Here is an 18,121-nt window from a genome sequence, read left to right on the forward strand (position 1 = left end):
TATAATTATGAAAACAGACAAAATTTGCATGTGCTTTCATCCCACTGCTGCCAGTATGATATGTGCTTGAAAATTGTTTTGAACTTACTCTTATGATTTTACTAACATACAAACTTACATGTGTTTTAATCTTCTTTTGTATTTGCTTAAGTGTTTTCTTTCTGGTTAAGATAAAAACAGTTGATAGAATTATTGTTTTTTTCCTAATATTTAGAGACATGTCTGTCATGATATGTACTTTTGCCCTGTCCTGTATTTGAATAATATGCCATTTGATGTATGTAACTGTTCTCTGGTTTCTATTAGCTGTAATTTATGTATTTTCTTGTGCAGGGAGTTCACCTGTAACAATATGTCTCCTTCCCCCAATACTTGCAGCCCTAAGCTATAATGTAATTAAGGTTTGTCAACACCACTAGTGAAGAATAGCCATTCTTTCTCACAGCAGGTGGCTAGTCATATGTACATACTAGATAGACTAAGAGGAGCCGACCAGTCTAGAATCTTCAGGTGGACCCAACCATTGAATAGAAGGTGTGACTCCTACCCCCCTTCATGGGCGGATCCCAGGAGCTCAGATAATCCATTCTTATTTTTGAGATCAGATGTGAGTTGATCCTTAAAGGGGAAGGAGTGGGGATTCTTAGCTGAGGCAAGACCCCACGTCCATCTGTGACTGCGGAAGCGTACGGGATGAGACTTGAGCTGAGGACATATCTCGTCGTTCGTGAGATTGTTTTGGGATCCCTTGGACTCATGTGGACTATTGCTTTGTTAGCTGGCACAAGGATTATCTGGAGGTGCCCCCGAATCTGTTCTGTTGGACTCGTGGAAGGACTATTGTTTCGTTTATCGGGTGCGGGATTACTGGAAAGCACCTCCAGATCTGTTTATTTACTTGGGCTTATTGTGGACTTCTGGTGGACTTGAAGGACATTATGGATATTTGATGTTGTATGCTCCCTGCTTTAATAAATCTCATTGGATCATCCCTCGGCCTGTTGTCCCTTCCTGCTCTGCTGTACACCCCGTCACAAACTGGTTGGCAGCAGTGGGATCAGAGCAGAAGGAATGGAGGACAAAGGCCCATCAACATTGGGAACCAGCACCGCAGAGTACAAGAGCTGGACTGCGATGAACCTACAAACAAAGGCCCATGAAGTAGGAGTCCATTTTAAAGGACTCTCCAAGGAGCAGCTAATTGAGGCTTTGGAAGGAGTTCGCCTGCAAGATGACACTGAGGAAGGATCCTCACAGCAAATGGAGGAAAGACTGCAGCCGGAGGTAAATTCCCAAAAAAGTCAGTGGGTTGTGTGGTACGAGGAGGAGTTGGCATTTCTGGGAGAAGAGGCCACCATAGACGATAAGAGGAAGGCCATTCACAGAGCTCAGGAGATGGCATTGCTGGAGCAGATCGCTTTGGAAGCAGCTAGAAGCTCCAGACAGACTGTAACCTCAGCACCCACCATGAGGGAACTCCCCAGAGTGTCCCACAAAGACTTTAAGCCCTTTAATGAGGCTGCAGGCGACATTGAGGGCTTCTTCCAGGACTTTGAGCATCAGTGTTGATTAATGGAAGTCCCGGAAAGGGAGCGAGTTCGACATCTTGTGGGGTTCTTAGAGGGTGGAGCTGCTGAAGCCTATAGAGCTATGGACCCTCGGGGGAACTGTGAGTATGCGGCGATTAAACAGACTATTCTAGGACATTATGCTATGTTAAACCTTGTTATCTTATTCTTATAATTATGCTAACATACAAAATTAGCATATGCTTTAATCCCACTGCTGCCAGTATTATGCGGTCTTGAAATGTTTTTGTACTTATTCTTATGATTTTGCTAACATGCAAATTAACGTGATTTAATCTTTTGTATTTGTATAATTTTGCGGTTTTCAGTTAAGATAAGGAATCGTAAAAATCATGCTGTTAAAGGTAGCATGGCCGAGTGGTCTAAGGCGCTGGAATTAGGCTCCAGTCTCTTTGGAGGCGTGGGTTCAAATCCCACTGCTGCCAGTGTATTTCTACTTTGAAACTTTTTAGCTTATATTTATGATTTTGCTAATAGAAAAATTAGCATGTGTTTTATTATTTTGTATTTGTATGAGTCCATGCTTTGCTGTTTTGCAAAAGACAGTAGATAGAATCATTGCTTTTTCCTTTTTGCTTAGAGACCTATCCATTTTCCACCTTGAAGGAGTTAAAATGTAGGAAAATTCACTAAACTTACTCTAAGGAAGCTTTTTTCATGTAGTATATTAAGGTAGCATGGCCGAGCGGTCTAAGGCGCTGGATTAAGGCTCCAGTCTCTTCAGAGGCGTGGGTTCAAATCCCACTGCTGCCAGTAGGTCTTCAGAACATTTTGATCTAATTCAAATGATTTTGTATTTGCATGAGTGTGTGGGTTTCTGTTTAGGAAAAGACAGTTGATAGAATCATTGTTTTTTCCTATTGTTTAGAGACTTAACAATTTTACAACAGACCTGTAGGTTTAAATCCCACTGCTGCCAGTAGTAAGAGTTCCATAAAACCTTTTTATCTTATTCTTATACATACGCTAACATACAAAATTAACATATGCTTTAATCCCACTGCTGCCAGTATTATGCGGTCTTGAAATGTTTTTGTACTTATTCTTATGATTTTGCTAACATGCAAATTAACATGTGATTTAATCTTTTGTATTTGTATAATTTTGCGGTTTTCAGTTAAGATAAGGAATCGTAAAAATCATGCTGTTAAAGGTAGCATGGCCGAGTGGTCTAAGGCGCTGGACTTAGGCTCTAGTCTCTTTGGAGGCGTGGGTTCAAATCCCACTGCTGCCAGTGTATTTCTACTTTGAAACTTTTTAGCTTATATTTATGATTTTGCTAATAGAAAAATTAGCATGTGTTTTATTATTTTGTATTTGTATGAGTCCATGCTTTGCTGTTTTGCAAAAGACAGTAGATAGAATCATTGCTTTTTGCTTAGAGACCTATCCATTTTCCACCTTGAAGAAGTTAAAATGTAGGAAAATTCACTAAACTTACTCTAAGGAAGCTTTTTTCATGTAGTATATTAAGGTAGCATGGCCGAGCGGTCTAAGGCGCTGGATTAAGGCTCCAGTCTCTTCAGAGGCGTGGGTTCAAATCCCACTGCTGCCAGTAGGTCTTCAGAACATTTTGATCTAATTCAAATGATTTTGTATTTGCATGAGTGTGTGGGTTTCTGTTTAGGAAAAGACAGTTGATAGAATCATTGGTTTTTCCTATTGTTTAGAGACTTAACCATTTTACAACAGACCTGTAGGTTTAAATCCCACTGCTGCCAGTAGTAAGAGTTCCTTAAAACCTTTTTATCTTATTCTTATACATACGCTAATATACAAAATTAGCATATGCTTTAATCCCACTGCTGCCAGTATTATGCGGTCTTGAAATGTTTTTGTACTTATTCTTATGATTTTGCTAACATGCAAATTAACATGTGATTTAATCTTTTGTATTTGTATAATTTTGTGGTTTTCAGTTAAGATAAGGAATCTTAAAAGTCATGCTGCTAAAGGTAGCATGGCCGAGCGGTCTAAGGCGCTGGATTAAGGCTCCAGTCTCTTCAGAGGCGTGGGTTCAAATCCCACTGCTGCCAGTGTATTTCTACTTTGAAACTTTTTAGCTTATATTTATGATTTTGCTAATAGAAAAATTAGCATGTGTTTTATTATTTTGTATTTGTATGAGTCCATGCTTTGCTGTTTTGCAAAAGACAGTAGATAGAATCATTGCTTTTTCCTTTTTGCTTAGAGACCTATCCATTTTCCACCTTGAAGGAGTTAAAATGTAGGAAAATTCACTAAACTTACTCTAAGGAAGCTTTTTTCATGTAGTATATTAAGGTAGCATGGCCGAGCGGTCTAAGGCGCTGGATTAAGGCTCCAGTCTCTTCAGAGGCGTGGGTTCAAATCCCACTGCTGCCAGTAGGTCTTCAGAACATTTTGATCTAATTCAAATGATTTTGTATTTGCATGAGTGTGTGGGTTTCTGTTTAGGAAAAGACAGTTGATAGAATCATTGTTTTTTCCTATTGTTTAGAGACTTAACAATTTTACAACAGACCTGTAGGTTTAAATCCCACTGCTGCCAGTAGTAAGAGTTCCTTAAAACCTTTTTATCTTATTCTTATACATACGCTAACATACAAAATTAACATATGCTTTAATCCCACTGCTGCCAGTATTATGCGGTCTTGAAATGTTTTTGTACTTATTCTTATGATTTTGCTAACATGCAAATTAACATGTGATTTAATCTTTTGTATTTGTATAATTTTGCGGTTTTCAGTTAAGATAAGGAATCGTAAAAATCATGCTGTTAAAGGTAGCATGGCCGAGTGGTCTAAGGCGCTGGACTTAGGCTCTAGTCTCTTTGGAGGCGTGGGTTCAAATCCCACTGCTGCCAGTGTATTTCTACTTTGAAACTTTTTAGCTTATATTTATGATTTTGCTAATAGAAAAATTAGCATGTGTTTTATTATTTTGTATTTGTATGAGTCCATGCTTTGCTGTTTTGCAAAAGACAGTAGATAGAATCATTGCTTTTTGCTTAGAGACCTATCCATTTTCCACCTTGAAGAAGTTAAAATGTAGGAAAATTCACTAAACTTACTCTAAGGAAGCTTTTTTCATGTAGTATATTAAGGTAGCATGGCCGAGCGGTCTAAGGCGCTGGATTAAGGCTCCAGTCTCTTCAGAGGCGTGGGTTCAAATCCCACTGCTGCCAGTAGGTCTTCAGAACATTTTGATCTAATTCAAATGATTTTGTATTTGCATGAGTGTGTGGGTTTCTGTTTAGGAAAAGACAGTTGATAGAATCATTGGTTTTTCCTATTGTTTAGAGACTTAACCATTTTACAACAGACCTGTAGGTTTAAATCCCACTGCTGCCAGTAGTAAGAGTTCCTTAAAACCTTTTTATCTTATTCTTATACATACGCTAATATACAAAATTAGCATATGCTTTAATCCCACTGCTGCCAGTATTATGCGGTCTTGAAATGTTTTTGTACTTATTCTTATGATTTTGCTAACATGCAAATTAACATGTGATTTAATCTTTTGTATTTGTATAATTTTGTGGTTTTCAGTTAAGATAAGGAATCTTAAAAGTCATGCTGCTAAAGGTAGCATGGCCGAGCGGTCTAAGGCGCTGGATTAAGGCTCCAGTCTCTTCAGAGGCGTGGGTTCAAATCCCACTGCTGCCAGTAGGTCTTTAGAACCTTTTGATCTAATTCTTATGATTTTGTATTTGCATGAGTGTGTGGATTTCTGTTTAGGAAAAGACAGTTGATAGAATCATTGGTTTTTCCTATTGTTTAGAGACTTAACCATTTTACAACAGACCTGTAGGTTCAAATCCCACTGCTGCCAGTAGTAAGAGTTCCTTAAAACCTTTTTATCTTATTCTTATAACTATGCTAACATACAAAATTAGCATATGCTTTAATCCCACTGCTGCCAGTATTATGAGGTCTTGAAATGTTTTTGTACTTATTCTTATGATTTTGCTAACATGCAAATTAGCATGTGATCTAATCTTCTTTTGTATTTGTATGATTTTTCGGTTTTCGGTTAAGATAAAGACCGTTGATAGAATCATTGGTTTTTCCTAATGTTTAGAGACATGCCCTTTTTCCAACATGCACTAATTTTAAATGTTGTCAAATGTACTTCACTTACTCTAAGGAAGCCTGCTTAATCATGCTGAGTATGACTCAGCAGTATGAGTTCTTGAAAATCTTTTGATCTTATTCTTATAATTATGAAAACAGACAAAATTTGCATGTGCTTTCATCCCACTGCTGCCAGTATGATATGTGCTTGAAAATTGTTTTGAACTTACTCTTATGATTTTACTAACATACAAACTTACATGTGTTTTAATCTTCTTTTGTATTTGCTTAAGTGTTTTCTTTCTGGTTAAGATAAAAACAGTTGATAGAATTATTGTTTTTTTCCTAATATTTAGAGACATGTCTGTCATGATATGTACTTTTGCCCTGTCCTGTATTTGAATAATATGCCATTTGATGTATGTAACTGTTCTCTGGTTTCTATTAGCTGTAATTTATGTATTTTCTTGTGCAGGGAGTTCACCTGTAACAATATGTCTCCTTCCCCCAATACTTGCAGCCCTAAGCTATAATGTAATTAAGGTTTGTCAACACCACTAGTGAAGAATAGCCATTCTTTCTCACAGCAGGTGGCTAGTCATATGTACATACTAGATAGACTAAGAGGAGCCGACCAGTCTAGAATCTTCAGGTGGACCCAACCATTGAATAGAAGGTGTGACCCCTACCCCCCTTCATGGGCGGATCCCAGGAGCTCAGATAATCCATTCTTATTTTTGAGATCAGATGTGAGTTGATCCTTAAAGGGGAAGGAGTGGGGATTCTTAGCTGAGGCAAGACCCCACGTCCATCTGTGACTGCGGAAGCGTACGGGATGAGACTTGAGCTGAGGACATATCTCGTCGTTCGTGAGATTGTTTTGGGATCCCTTGGACTCATGTGGACTATTGCTTTGTTAGCTGGCACAAGGATTATCTGGAGGTGCCCCCGAATCTGTTCTGTTGGACTCGTGGAAGGACTATTGTTTCGTTTATCGGGTGCGGGATTACTGGAAAGCACCTCCAGATCTGTTTATTTACTTGGGCTTATTGTGGACTTCTGGTGGACTTGAAGGACATTATGGATATTTGATGTTGTATGCTCCCTGCTTTAATAAATCTCATTGGATCATCCCTCGGCCTGTTGTCCCTTCCTGCTCTGCTGTACACCCCGTCACAAACTGGTTGGCAGCAGTGGGATCAGAGCAGAAGGAATGGAGGACAAAGGCCCATCAACATTGGGAACCAGCACCGCAGAGTACAAGAGCTGGACTGCGATGAACCTACAAACAAAGGCCCATGAAGTAGGAGTCCGTTTTAAAGGACTCTCCAAGGAGCAGCTAATTGAGGCTTTGGAAGGAGTTCGCCTGCAAGATGACACTGAGGAAGGATCCTCACAGCAAATGGAGGAAAGACTGCAGCCGGAGGTAAATACCCAAAAAAGTCAGTGGGTTGTGTGGTACGAGGAGGAGTTGGCATTTCTGGGAGAAGAGGCCACCATAGACGATAAGAGGAAGGCCATTCACAGAGCTCAGGAGATGGCATTGCTGGAGCAGATCGCTTTGGAAGCAGCTAGAAGCTCCAGACAGACTGTAACCTCAGCACCCACCATGAGGGAACTCCCCAGAGTGTCCCACAAAGACTTTAAGCCCTTTAATGAGGCTGCAGGCGACATTGAGGGCTTCTTCCAGGACTTTGAGCATCAGTGTTGATTAATTGAAGTCCCGGAAAGGGAGCGAGTTCGACATCTTGTGGGGTTCTTAGAGGGTGGAGCTGCTGAAGCCTATAGAGCTATGGACCCTCGGGGGAACTGTGAGTATGCGGCGATTAAACAGACTATTCTAGAACATTATGCTATGTTAAACCTTGTTATCTTATTCTTATAATTATGCTAACATACAAAATTAGCATATGCTTTAATCCCACTGCTGCCAGTATTATGCGGTCTTGAAATGTTTTTGTACTTATTCTTATGATTTTGCTAACATGCAAATTAACATGTGATTTAATCTTTTGTATTTGTATAATTTTGCGGTTTTCAGTTAAGATAAGGAATCGTAAAAATCAAGCTGTTAAAGGTAGCATGGCCGAGTGGTCTAAGGCGCTGGACTTAGGCTCCAGTCTCTTTGGAGGCGTGGGTTCAAATCCCACTGCTGCCAGTGTATTTCTACTTTGAAACTTTTTAGCTTATATTTATGATTTTGCTAATAGAAAAATTAGCATGTGTTTTATTATTTTGTATTTGTATGAGTCCATGCTTTGCTGTTTTGCAAAAGACAGTAGATAGAATCATTGCTTTTTGCTTAGAGACCTATCCATTTTCCACCTTGAAGAAGTTAAACTGTAGGAAAATTCACTAAACTTACTCTAAGGAAGCTTTTTTTATGTAGTATATTAGGGTAGCATGGCTGAGCGGTCTAAGGCGCTGGATTAAGGCTCCAGTCTCTTCAGAGGCGTGGGTTCAAATCCCACTGCTGCCAGTAGGTCTTTAGAACATTTTGATCTAATTCAAATGATTTTGTATTTGCGTGAGTGTGTGGGTTTCTGTTTAGGAAAAGACAGTTGATAGAATCATTGTTTTTTCCTATTGTTTAGAGACTTAACCATTTTACAACAGACCTGTAGGTTTAAATCCCACTGCTGCCAGTAGTAAGAGTTCCTTAAAACCTTTTTATCTTATTCTTATACATACGCTAATATACAAAATTAGCATATGCTTTAATCCCACTGCTGCCAGTATTATGCGGTCTTGAAATGTTTTTGTACTTATTCTTATGATTTTGCTAACATGCAAATTAACATGTGATTTAATCTTTTGTATTTGTATAATTTTGTGGTTTTCAGTTAAGATAAGGAATCTTAAAAATCATGCTGCTAAAGGTAGCATGGCCGAGCGGTCTAAGGGGCTGGATTAAGGCTCCAGTCTCTTCAGAGGCGTGGGTTCAAATCCTACTGCTGCCAGTAGGTCTTCAGAACCTTTTGATCTAATTCTTATGATTTTGTATTTGCATGAGTGTGTGGATTTCTGTTTAGGAAAAGACAGTTGATAGAATCATTGGTTTTGCCTATTGTTTAGAGACTTAACCATTTTACAACAGACCTGTAGGTTCAAATCCCACTGCTGCCAGTAGTAAGAGTTCCTTAAAACCTTTTTATCTTATTCTTATAACTATGCTAACATACAAAATTAGTATATGCTTTAATCCCACTGCTGCCAGTATTATGAGGTCTTGAAATGTTTTTGTACTTATTCTTATGATTTTGCTAACATGCAAATTAGCATGTGATCTAATCTTCTTTTGTATTTGTATGATTTTTCGGTTTTCGGTTAAGATAAAGACCGTTCATAGAATCATTGGTTTTTCCTAATGTTTAGAGACATGCCCTTTTTCCAACATGCACTAATTTTAAATGTTGTCAAATGTACTTCACTTACTCTAAGGAAGCCTACTTAATCATGCTGAGTATGACTCAGCAGTATGAGTTCTTGAAAATATTTTGATCTTATTCTCATAATTATGAAAACAGACAAAATTTGCATGTGCTTTCATCCCACTGCTGCCAGTATGATATGTGCTTGAAAATTGTTTTGAACTTACTCTTATGATTTTACTAACATACAAACTTACATGTGTTTTAATCTTCTTTTGTATTTGCTTAAGTGTTTTCTTTCTGGTTAAGATAAAAACAGTTGATAGAATTATTGTTTTTTTCCTAATATTTAGAGACATGTCTGTCATGATATGTACTTTTGCCCTGTCCTGTATTTGAATAATATGCCATTTGATGTATGTAACTTTTCTCTGGTTTCTATTAGCTGTAATTTATGTATTTTCTTGTGCTGGGAGTTCACCTGTAACAATACGTCTCCTTCCCCCAATACTTGCAGCCCTAAGCTATAATGTAATTAAGGTTTGTCAACACCACTAGTGAAGAATAGCCATTCCTTCTCACAGCAGGTGGCTAGTCATATGTACATACTAGATAGACTAAGAGGAGCCGACCAGTCTAGAATCTTCAGGTGGACCCAACCATTGAATAGAAGGTGTGACCCCCACCCCCCTTCATGGGCGGATCCCAGGAGCTCAGACAATCCATTCTTATTTTTGAGATCAGATGTGAGTTGATCCTTAAAGGGGAAGGAGTGGGGATTCTTAGCTGAGGCAAGACCCCACGTCCATCTGTGACTGCGGAAGCGAACGGGATGAGACTTGAGCTGAGGACATATCTCGTCGTTCGTGAGATTGTTTTGGCATCCCTTGGACTCATGTGGACTATTGCTTTGTTAGCTGGCACAAGGATTATCGGGAGGTGCCCCCGAATCTGTTCTGTTGGACTCGTGGAAGGACTATTGTTTCGTTTATCGGGTGCGGGATTACTGGAAAGCACCTCCAGATCTGTTTATTTACTTGGGCTTATTGTGGACTTCTGGTGGACTTGAAGGACATTATGGATATTTGATGTTGTATGCTCCCTGCTTTAATAAATCTCATTGGATCATCCCTCGGCCCGTTGTCCCTTCCTGCTCTGCTGTACACCCCGTCACAAACTGGTTGGCAGCAGTGGGATCAGAGCAGAAGGAATGGAGGACAAAGGCCCATCAACATTGGGAACCAGCACCGCAGAGTACAAGAGCTGGACTGCGATGAACCTACAAACAAACGCCCATGAAGTAGGAGTCCGTTTTAAAGGACTCTCCAAGGAGCAGCTAATTGAGGCTTTGGAAGGAGTTCGCCTGCAAGATGACACTGAGGAAGGATCCTCACAGCAAATGGAGGAAAGACTGCAGCCGGAGGTAAATACCCAAAAAAGTCAGTGGGTTGTGTGGTACGAGGAGGAGTTGGCATTTCTGGGAGAAGAGGCCACCATAGACGATAAGAGGAAGGCCATTCACAGAGCTCAGGAGATGGCATTGCTGGAGCAGATCGCTTTGGAAGCAGCTAGAAGCTCCAGACAGACTGTAACCTCAGCACCCACCATGAGGGAACTCCCCAGAGTGTCCCACAAAGACTTTAAGCCCTTTAATGAGGCTGCAGGCGACATTGAGGGCTTCTTCCAGGACTTTGAGCATCAGTGTTGATTAATGGAAGTCCTGGAAAGGGAGCGAGTTCGACATCTTGTGGGGTTCTTAGATGGTGGAGCTGCTGAAGCCTATAGAGCTATGGACCCTCGGGGGAACTGTGAGTATGCGGCGATTAAACAGACTATTCTAGAACATTATGCTATGTTAAACCTTGTTATCTTATTCTTATAATTATGCTAACATACAAAATTAGCATATGCTTTAATCCCACTGCTGCCAGTATTATGCGGTCTTGAAATGTTTTTGTACTTATTCTTATGATTTTGCTAACATGCAAATTAACATGTGATTTAATCTTTTGTATTTGTATAATTTTGCGGTTTTCAGTTAAGATAAGGAATCGTAAAAATCATGCTGTTAAAGGTAGCATGACCGAGTGGTCTAAGGCGCTGGATTTAGGCTCCAGTCTCTTTGGAGGCGTGGGTTCAAATCCCACTGCTACCAGTGTATTTTTACTTTGAAACTTTTTAGCTTATATTTATGATTTTGCTAATAGAAAAATTAGCATGTGTTTTATTATTTTGTATTTGTATGAGTCCATGCTTTGCTGTTTTGCAAAAGACAGTAGATAGAATCATTGCTTTTTCCTTTTTGCTTAGAGACCTATCCATTTTCCACCTTGAAGAAGTTAAAATGTAGGAAAATTCACTAAACTTACTCTAAGGAAGCTTTTTTCATGTAGTATATTAAGGTAGCATGGCCGAGCGGTCTAAGGCGCTGGATTAAGGCTCCAGTCTCTTCAGAGGCGTGGGTTCAAATCCCACTGCTGCCAGTAGGTCTTCAGAACATTTTGATCTAATTCAAATGATTTTGTATTTGCATGAGTGTGTGGGTTTCTGTTTAGGAAAAGACAGTTGATAGAATCATTGTTTTTTCCTATTGTTTAGAGACTTAACCATTTTACAACAGACCTGTAGGTTTAAATCCCACTGCTGCCAGTAGTAAGAGTTCCTTAAAACCTTTTTATCTTATTCTTATACATACGCTAACATACAAAATTAACATATGCTTTAATCCCACTGCTGCCAGTATTATGCGGTCTTGAAATGTTTTTGTACTTATTCTTATGATTTTGCTAACATGCAAATTAACATGTGATTTAATCTTTTGTATTTGTATAATTTTGTGGTTTTCAGTTAAGATAAGGAATCTTAAAAGTCATGCTGCTAAAGGTAGCATGGCTGAGCGGTCTAAGGCGCTGGATTAAGGCTCCAGTCTCTTCAGAGGCGTGGGTTCAAATCCCACTGCTGCCAGTAGGTCTTCAGAACCTTTTGATCTAATTCTTATGATTTTGTATTTGCATGAGTGTGTGGATTTCTGTTTAGGAAAAGACAGTTGATAGAATCATTGGTTTTTCCTATTGTTTAGAGACTTAACCATTTTACAACAGACCTGTAGGTTCAAATCCCACTGCTGCCAGTAGTAAGAGTTCCTTAAAACCTTTTTATCTTATTCTTATAACTATGCTAACATACAAAATTAGCATATGCTTTAATCCCACTGCTGCCAGTATTATGAGGTCTTGAAATGTTTTTGTACTTATTCTTATGATTTTGCTAACATGCAAATTAGCATGTGATCTAATCTTCTTTTGTATTTGTATGATTTTTCGGTTTTCGGTTAAGATAAAGACCATTGATAGAATCATTGGTTTTTCCTAATGTTTAGAGACATGCCCTTTTTCCAACATGCACTAATTTTAAATGTTGTCAAATGTACTTCACTTACTCTAAGGAAGCCTACTTAATCATGCTGAGTATGACTCAGCAGTATGAGTTCTTGAAAATCTTTTGATCTTATTCTTATAATTATGAAAACAGACAAAATTTGCATGTGCTTTCATCCCACTGCTGCCAGTATGATATGTGCTTGAAAATTGTTTTGAACTTACTCTTATGATTTTACTAACATACAAACTTACATGTGTTTTAATCTTCTTTTGTATTTGCTTAAGTGTTTTCTTTCTGGTTAAGATAAAAACAGTTGATAGAATTATTGTTTTTTTCCTAATATTTAGAGACATGTCTGTCATGATATGTACTTTTGCCCTGTCCTGTATTTGAATAATATGCCATTTGATGTATGTAACTGTTCTCTGGTTTCTATTAGCTGTAATTTATGTATTTTCTTGTGCAGGGAGTTCACCTGTAACAATATGTCTCCTTCCCCCAATACTTGCAGCCCTAAGCTATAATGTAATTAAGGTTTGTCAACACCACTAGTGAAGAATAGCCATTCTTTCTCACAGCAGGTGGCTAGTCATATGTACATACTAGATAGACTAAGAGGAGCCGACCAGTCTAGAATCTTCAGGTGGACCCAACCATTGAATAGAAGGTGTGACCCCTACCCCCCTTCATGGGCGGATCCCAGGAGCTCAGATAATCCATTCTTATTTTTGAGATCAGATGTGAGTTGATCCTTAAAGGGGAAGGAGTGGGGATTCTTAGCTGAGGCAAGACCCCACGTCCATCTGTGACTGCGGAAGCGTACGGGATGAGACTTGAGCTGAGGACATATCTCGTCGTTCGTGAGATTGTTTTGGGATCCCTTGGACTCATGTGGACTATTGCTTTGTTAGCTGGCACAAGGATTATCTGGAGGTGCCCCCGAATCTGTTCTGTTGGACTCGTGGAAGGACTATTGTTTCGTTTATCGGGTGCGGGATTACTGGAAAGCACCTCCAGATCTGTTTATTTACTTGGGCTTATTGTGGACTTCTGGTGGACTTGAAGGACATTATGGATATTTGATGTTGTATGCTCCCTGCTTTAATAAATCTCATTGGATCATCCCTCGGCCTGTTGTCCCTTCCTGCTCTGCTGTACACCCCGTCACAAACTGGTTGGCAGCAGTGGGATCAGAGCAGAAGGAATGGAGGACAAAGGCCCATCAACATTGGGAACCAGCACCGCAGAGTACAAGAGCTGGACTGCGATGAACCTACAAACAAAGGCCCATGAAGTAGGAGTCCGTTTTAAAGGACTCTCCAAGGAGCAGCTAATTGAGGCTTTGGAAGGAGTTCGCCTGCAAGATGACACTGAGGAAGGATCCTCACAGCAAATGGAGGAAAGACTGCAGCCGGAGGTAAATACCCAAAAAAGTCAGTGGGTTGTGTGGTACGAGGAGGAGTTGGCATTTCTGGGAGAAGAGGCCACCATAGACGATAAGAGGAAGGCCATTCACAGAGCTCAGGAGATGGCATTGCTGGAGCAGATTGCTTTGGAAGCAGCTAGAAGCTCCAGACAGACTGTAACCTCAGCACCCACCATGAGGGAACTCCCCAGAGTGTCCCACAAGGACTTTAAGCCCTTTAATGAGGCTGCAGGCGACATTGAGGGCTTCTTCCAGGACTTTGAGCATCAGTGTTGATTAATGGAAGTCCCGGAAAGGGAGCGAGTTCGACATCTTGTGGGGTTCTTAGAGGGTGGAGCTGCTGAAGCCTATAGAGCTATGGACCCTCGGGGGAACTGTGAGTATGCGGCGATTAAACAGACTATTCTAGAACATTATGCTATGTTAAACCTTGTTATCTTATTCTTATAATTATGCTAACATACAAAATTAGCATATGCTTTAATCCCACTGCTGCCAGTATTATGCGGTCTTGAAATGTTTTTGTACTTATTCTTATGATTTTGCTAACATGCAAATTAACATGTGATTTAATCTTTTGTATTTGTATAATTTTGCGGTTTTCAGTTAAGATAAGGAATCGTAAAAATCATGCTGTTAAAGGTAGCATGGCTGAGTGGTCTAAGGCGCTGGACTTAGGCTCCAGTCTCTTTGGAGGCGTGGGTTCAAATCCCACTGCTGCCAGTGTATTTCTACTTTGAAACTTTTTAGCTTATATTTATGATTTTGCTAATAGAAAAATTAGCATGTGTTTTATTATTTTGTATTTGTATGAGTCCATGCTTTGCTGTTTTGCAAAAGACAGTAGATAGAATCATTGCTTTTTGCTTAGAGACCTATCCATTTTCCACCTTGAAGAAGTTAAAATGTAGGAAAATTCACTAAACTTACTCTAAGCAAGCTGTTTTTATGTAGTATATTAGGGTTGCATGGCCGAGCGGTCTAAGGCGCTGGATTAAGGCTCCAGTCTCTTCAGAGGCGTGGGTTCAAATCCCACTGCTGCCAGTCTTCAGAACATTTTGATCTAATTCAAATGATTTTGTATTTGCATGAGTGTGTGGGTTTCTGTTTAGGAAAAGACAGTTGATAGAATCATTGTTTTTTCCTATTGTTTAGAGACTTAACCATTTTACAACAGACCTGTAGGTTTAAATCCCACTGCTGCCAGTAGTAAGAGTTCCTTAAAACCTTTTTATCTTATTCTTATACATACGCTAATATACAAAATTAGCATATGCTTTAATCCCACTGCTGCCAGTATTATGCGGTCTTGAAATGTTTTTGTACTTATTCTTATGATTTTGCTAACATGCAAATTAACATGTGATTTAATCTTTTGTATTTGTATAATTTTGTGGTTTTCAGTTAAGATAAGGAATCTTAAAAGTCATTCTGCTAAAGGTAGCATGGCCGAGCGGTCTAAGGCGCTGGATTAAGGCTCCAGTCTCTTCAGAGGCGTGGGTTCAAATCCCACTGCTGCCAGTAGGTCTTCAGAACCTTTTGATCTAATTCTTATGATTTTGTATTTGCATGAGTGTGTGGATTTCTGTTTAGGAAAAGACAGTTGATAGAATCATTGGTTTTTCCTATTGTTTAGAGACTTAACCATTTTACAACAGACCTGTAGGTTCAAATCCCACTGCTGCCAGTAGTAAGAGTTCCTTAAAACCTTTTTATCTTATTCTTATAACTATGCTAACATACAAAATTAGCATATGCTTTAATCCCACTGCTGCCAGTATTATGAGGTCTTGAAATGTTTTTGTACTTATTCTTATGATTTTGCTAACATGCAAATTAGCATGTGATCTAATCTTCTTTTGTATTTGTATGATTTTTCGGTTTTCAGTTAAGATAAAGACCGTTGATAGAATCATTGGTTTTTCCTAATGTTTAGAGACATGCCCTTTTTCCAACATGCACTAATTTTAAATGTTGTCAAATGTACTTCACTTACTCTAAGGAAGCCTACTTAATCATGCTGAGTATGACTCAGCAGTATGAGTTCTTGAAAATCTTTTGATCTTATTCTTATAATTATGAAAACAGACAAAATTTGCATGTGCTTTCATCCCACTGCTGCCAGTATGATATGTGCTTGAAAATTGTTTTGAACTTACTCTTATGATTTTACTAACATACAAACTTACATGTGTTTTAATCTTCTTTTGTATTTGCTTAAGTGTTTTCTTTCTGGTTAAGATAAAAACAGTTGATAGAATTATTGTTTTTTTCCTAATATTTAGAGACATGTCTGTCATGATATGTACTTTTGCCCTGTCCTGTATTTGAATAATATGCCATTTGATGTATGTAACTGTTCTCTGGTTTCTATTAGCTGTAATTTATGTATTTTCTTGTGCTGGGAGTTCACCTGTAACAATATGTCTCCTTCCCCCAATACTTGCAGCCCTAAGCTATAATGTAATTAAGGTTTGTCAACACCACTAGTGAAGAATAGCCATTCTTTCTCACAGCAGGTGGCTAGTCATATGTACATACTAGATAGACTAAGAGGAGCCGACCAGTCTAGAATCTTCAGGTGGACCCAACCATTGAATAGAAGGTGTGACCCCTACCTCCCTTCATGGGCGGATCCCAGGAGCTCAGATAATCCATTCTTATTTTTGAGATCAGATGTGAGTTGATCCTTAAAGGGGAAGGAGTGGGGATTCTTAGCTGAGGCAAGACCCCACGTCCATCTGTGACTGCGGAAGCGAACGGGATGAGACTTGAGCTGAGGACATATCTCGTCGTTCGTGAGATTGTTTTGGGATCCCTTGGACTCATGTGGACTATTGCTTTGTTAGCTGGCACAAGGATTATCTGGAGGTGCCCCCGAATCTGTTCTGTTGGACTCGTGGAAGGACTATTGTTTCGTTTATCGGGTGCGGGATTACTGGAAAGCACCTCCAGATCTGTTTATTTACTTGGGCTTATTGTGGACTTCTGGTGGACTTGAAGGACATTATGGATATTTGATGTTGTATGCTCCCTGCTTTAATAAATCTCATTGGATCATCCCTCGGCCTGTTGTCCCTTCCTGCTCTGCTGTACACCCCGTCACAAACTGGTTGGCAGCAGTGGGATCAGAGCAGAAGGAATGGAGGACAAAGGCCCATCAACATTGGGAACCAGCACCGCAGAGTACAAGAGCTGGACTGCGATGAACCTACAAACAAAGGCCCATGAAGTAGGAGTCCGTTTTAAAGGACTCTCCAAGGAGCAGCTAATTGAGGCTTTGGAAGGAGTTCGCCTGCAAGATGACACTGAGGAAGGATCCTCACAGCAAATGGAGGAAAGACTGTAGCCGGAGGTAAATACCCAAAAAAGTCAGTGGGTTGTGTGGTACGAGGAGGAGTTGGCATTTCTGGGAGAAGAGGCCACCATAGACGATAAGAGGAAGGCCATTCACAGAGCTCAGGAGATGGCATTGCTGGAGCAGATCGCTTTGGAAGCAGCTAGAAGCTCCAGACAGACTGTAACCTCAGCACCCACCATGAGGGAACTCCCCAGAGTGTCCCACAAAGACTTTAAGCCCTTTAATGAGGCTGCAGGCGACATTGAGGGCTTCTTCCAGGACTTTGAGCATCAGTGTTGATTAATGGAAGTCCCGGAAAGGGAGCGAGTTCGACATCTTGTGGGGTTCTTAGAGGGTGGAGCTGCTGAAGCCTATAGAGCTATGGACCCTCGGGGGAACTGTGAGTATGCGGCGATTAAACAGACTATTCTAGAACATTATGCTATGTTAAACCTTGTTATCTTATTCTTATAATTATGCTAACATACAAAATTAGCATATGCTTTAATCCCACTGCTGCCAGTATTATGCGGTCTTGAAATGTTTTTGTACTTATTCTTATGATTTTGCTAACATGCAAATTAACATGTGATTTAATCTTTTGTATTTGTATAATTTTGCGGTTTTCAGTTAAGATAAGGAATCGTAAAAATCATGCTGTTAAAGGTAGCATGGCCGAGTGGTCTAAGGCGCTGGACTTAGGCTCCAGTCTCTTTGGAGGCGTGGGTTCAAATCCCACTGCTGCCAGTGTATTTCTACTTTGAAACTTTTTAGCTTATATTTATGCTTTTGCTAAAAGAAAAATTAGCATGTGTTTTATTATTTTGTATTTGTATGAGTCCATGCTTTGCTGTTTTGCAAAAGACAGTAGATAGAATCATTGCTTTTTGCTTAGAGACCTATCCATTTTCCACCTTGAAGAAGTTAAAATGTGGGAAAATTCACTAAACTTACTCTAA

The 18,121-nt window shown here is 39.6% G+C and overlaps 15 non-coding genes across 15 annotated transcripts; all 15 read left to right on the top strand.

Moving 5' to 3' along the window:
- Positions 1-1,932: 1,932 nt before the first annotated feature.
- TRNAL-UAG (transfer RNA leucine (anticodon UAG)) lies at positions 1,933-2,014 on the top strand. Its single transcript has one exon. It is a non-coding gene; the product is annotated as a tRNA-Leu (tRNA).
- Positions 2,015-2,260: 246 nt separating this feature from the next.
- TRNAL-AAG (transfer RNA leucine (anticodon AAG)) lies at positions 2,261-2,342 on the top strand. The gene has a single exon. It is a non-coding gene; the product is annotated as a tRNA-Leu (tRNA).
- Positions 2,343-2,741: 399 nt separating this feature from the next.
- On the top strand, positions 2,742-2,823 carry TRNAL-UAG (transfer RNA leucine (anticodon UAG)). Its single transcript has one exon. It is a non-coding gene; the product is annotated as a tRNA-Leu (tRNA).
- Positions 2,824-3,062: 239 nt separating this feature from the next.
- Positions 3,063-3,144, top strand: TRNAL-AAG (transfer RNA leucine (anticodon AAG)). The gene has a single exon. It is a non-coding gene; the product is annotated as a tRNA-Leu (tRNA).
- A 399-nt stretch (positions 3,145-3,543) lies between these two features.
- Positions 3,544-3,625, top strand: TRNAL-AAG (transfer RNA leucine (anticodon AAG)). Its single transcript has one exon. It is a non-coding gene; the product is annotated as a tRNA-Leu (tRNA).
- A 246-nt stretch (positions 3,626-3,871) lies between these two features.
- On the top strand, positions 3,872-3,953 carry TRNAL-AAG (transfer RNA leucine (anticodon AAG)). The gene has a single exon. It is a non-coding gene; the product is annotated as a tRNA-Leu (tRNA).
- Positions 3,954-4,352: 399 nt separating this feature from the next.
- TRNAL-UAG (transfer RNA leucine (anticodon UAG)) lies at positions 4,353-4,434 on the top strand. Its single transcript has one exon. It is a non-coding gene; the product is annotated as a tRNA-Leu (tRNA).
- A 239-nt stretch (positions 4,435-4,673) lies between these two features.
- Positions 4,674-4,755, top strand: TRNAL-AAG (transfer RNA leucine (anticodon AAG)). Its single transcript has one exon. It is a non-coding gene; the product is annotated as a tRNA-Leu (tRNA).
- Positions 4,756-5,154: 399 nt separating this feature from the next.
- On the top strand, positions 5,155-5,236 carry TRNAL-AAG (transfer RNA leucine (anticodon AAG)). Its single transcript has one exon. It is a non-coding gene; the product is annotated as a tRNA-Leu (tRNA).
- Positions 5,237-7,720: 2,484 nt separating this feature from the next.
- On the top strand, positions 7,721-7,802 carry TRNAL-UAG (transfer RNA leucine (anticodon UAG)). The gene has a single exon. It is a non-coding gene; the product is annotated as a tRNA-Leu (tRNA).
- Positions 7,803-11,088: 3,286 nt separating this feature from the next.
- Positions 11,089-11,170, top strand: TRNAL-UAG (transfer RNA leucine (anticodon UAG)). Its single transcript has one exon. It is a non-coding gene; the product is annotated as a tRNA-Leu (tRNA).
- A 246-nt stretch (positions 11,171-11,416) lies between these two features.
- TRNAL-AAG (transfer RNA leucine (anticodon AAG)) lies at positions 11,417-11,498 on the top strand. The gene has a single exon. It is a non-coding gene; the product is annotated as a tRNA-Leu (tRNA).
- Positions 11,499-14,463: 2,965 nt separating this feature from the next.
- Positions 14,464-14,545, top strand: TRNAL-UAG (transfer RNA leucine (anticodon UAG)). Its single transcript has one exon. It is a non-coding gene; the product is annotated as a tRNA-Leu (tRNA).
- A 716-nt stretch (positions 14,546-15,261) lies between these two features.
- TRNAL-AAG (transfer RNA leucine (anticodon AAG)) lies at positions 15,262-15,343 on the top strand. The gene has a single exon. It is a non-coding gene; the product is annotated as a tRNA-Leu (tRNA).
- A 2,484-nt stretch (positions 15,344-17,827) lies between these two features.
- Positions 17,828-17,909, top strand: TRNAL-UAG (transfer RNA leucine (anticodon UAG)). The gene has a single exon. It is a non-coding gene; the product is annotated as a tRNA-Leu (tRNA).
- Positions 17,910-18,121: the final 212 nt, after the last annotated feature.

This window comes from Ranitomeya imitator, chromosome 4, assembly GCF_032444005.1.
Source record: "Ranitomeya imitator isolate aRanImi1 chromosome 4, aRanImi1.pri, whole genome shotgun sequence".
Classification (NCBI taxonomy): Eukaryota; Metazoa; Chordata; class Amphibia; order Anura; family Dendrobatidae; genus Ranitomeya; species Ranitomeya imitator.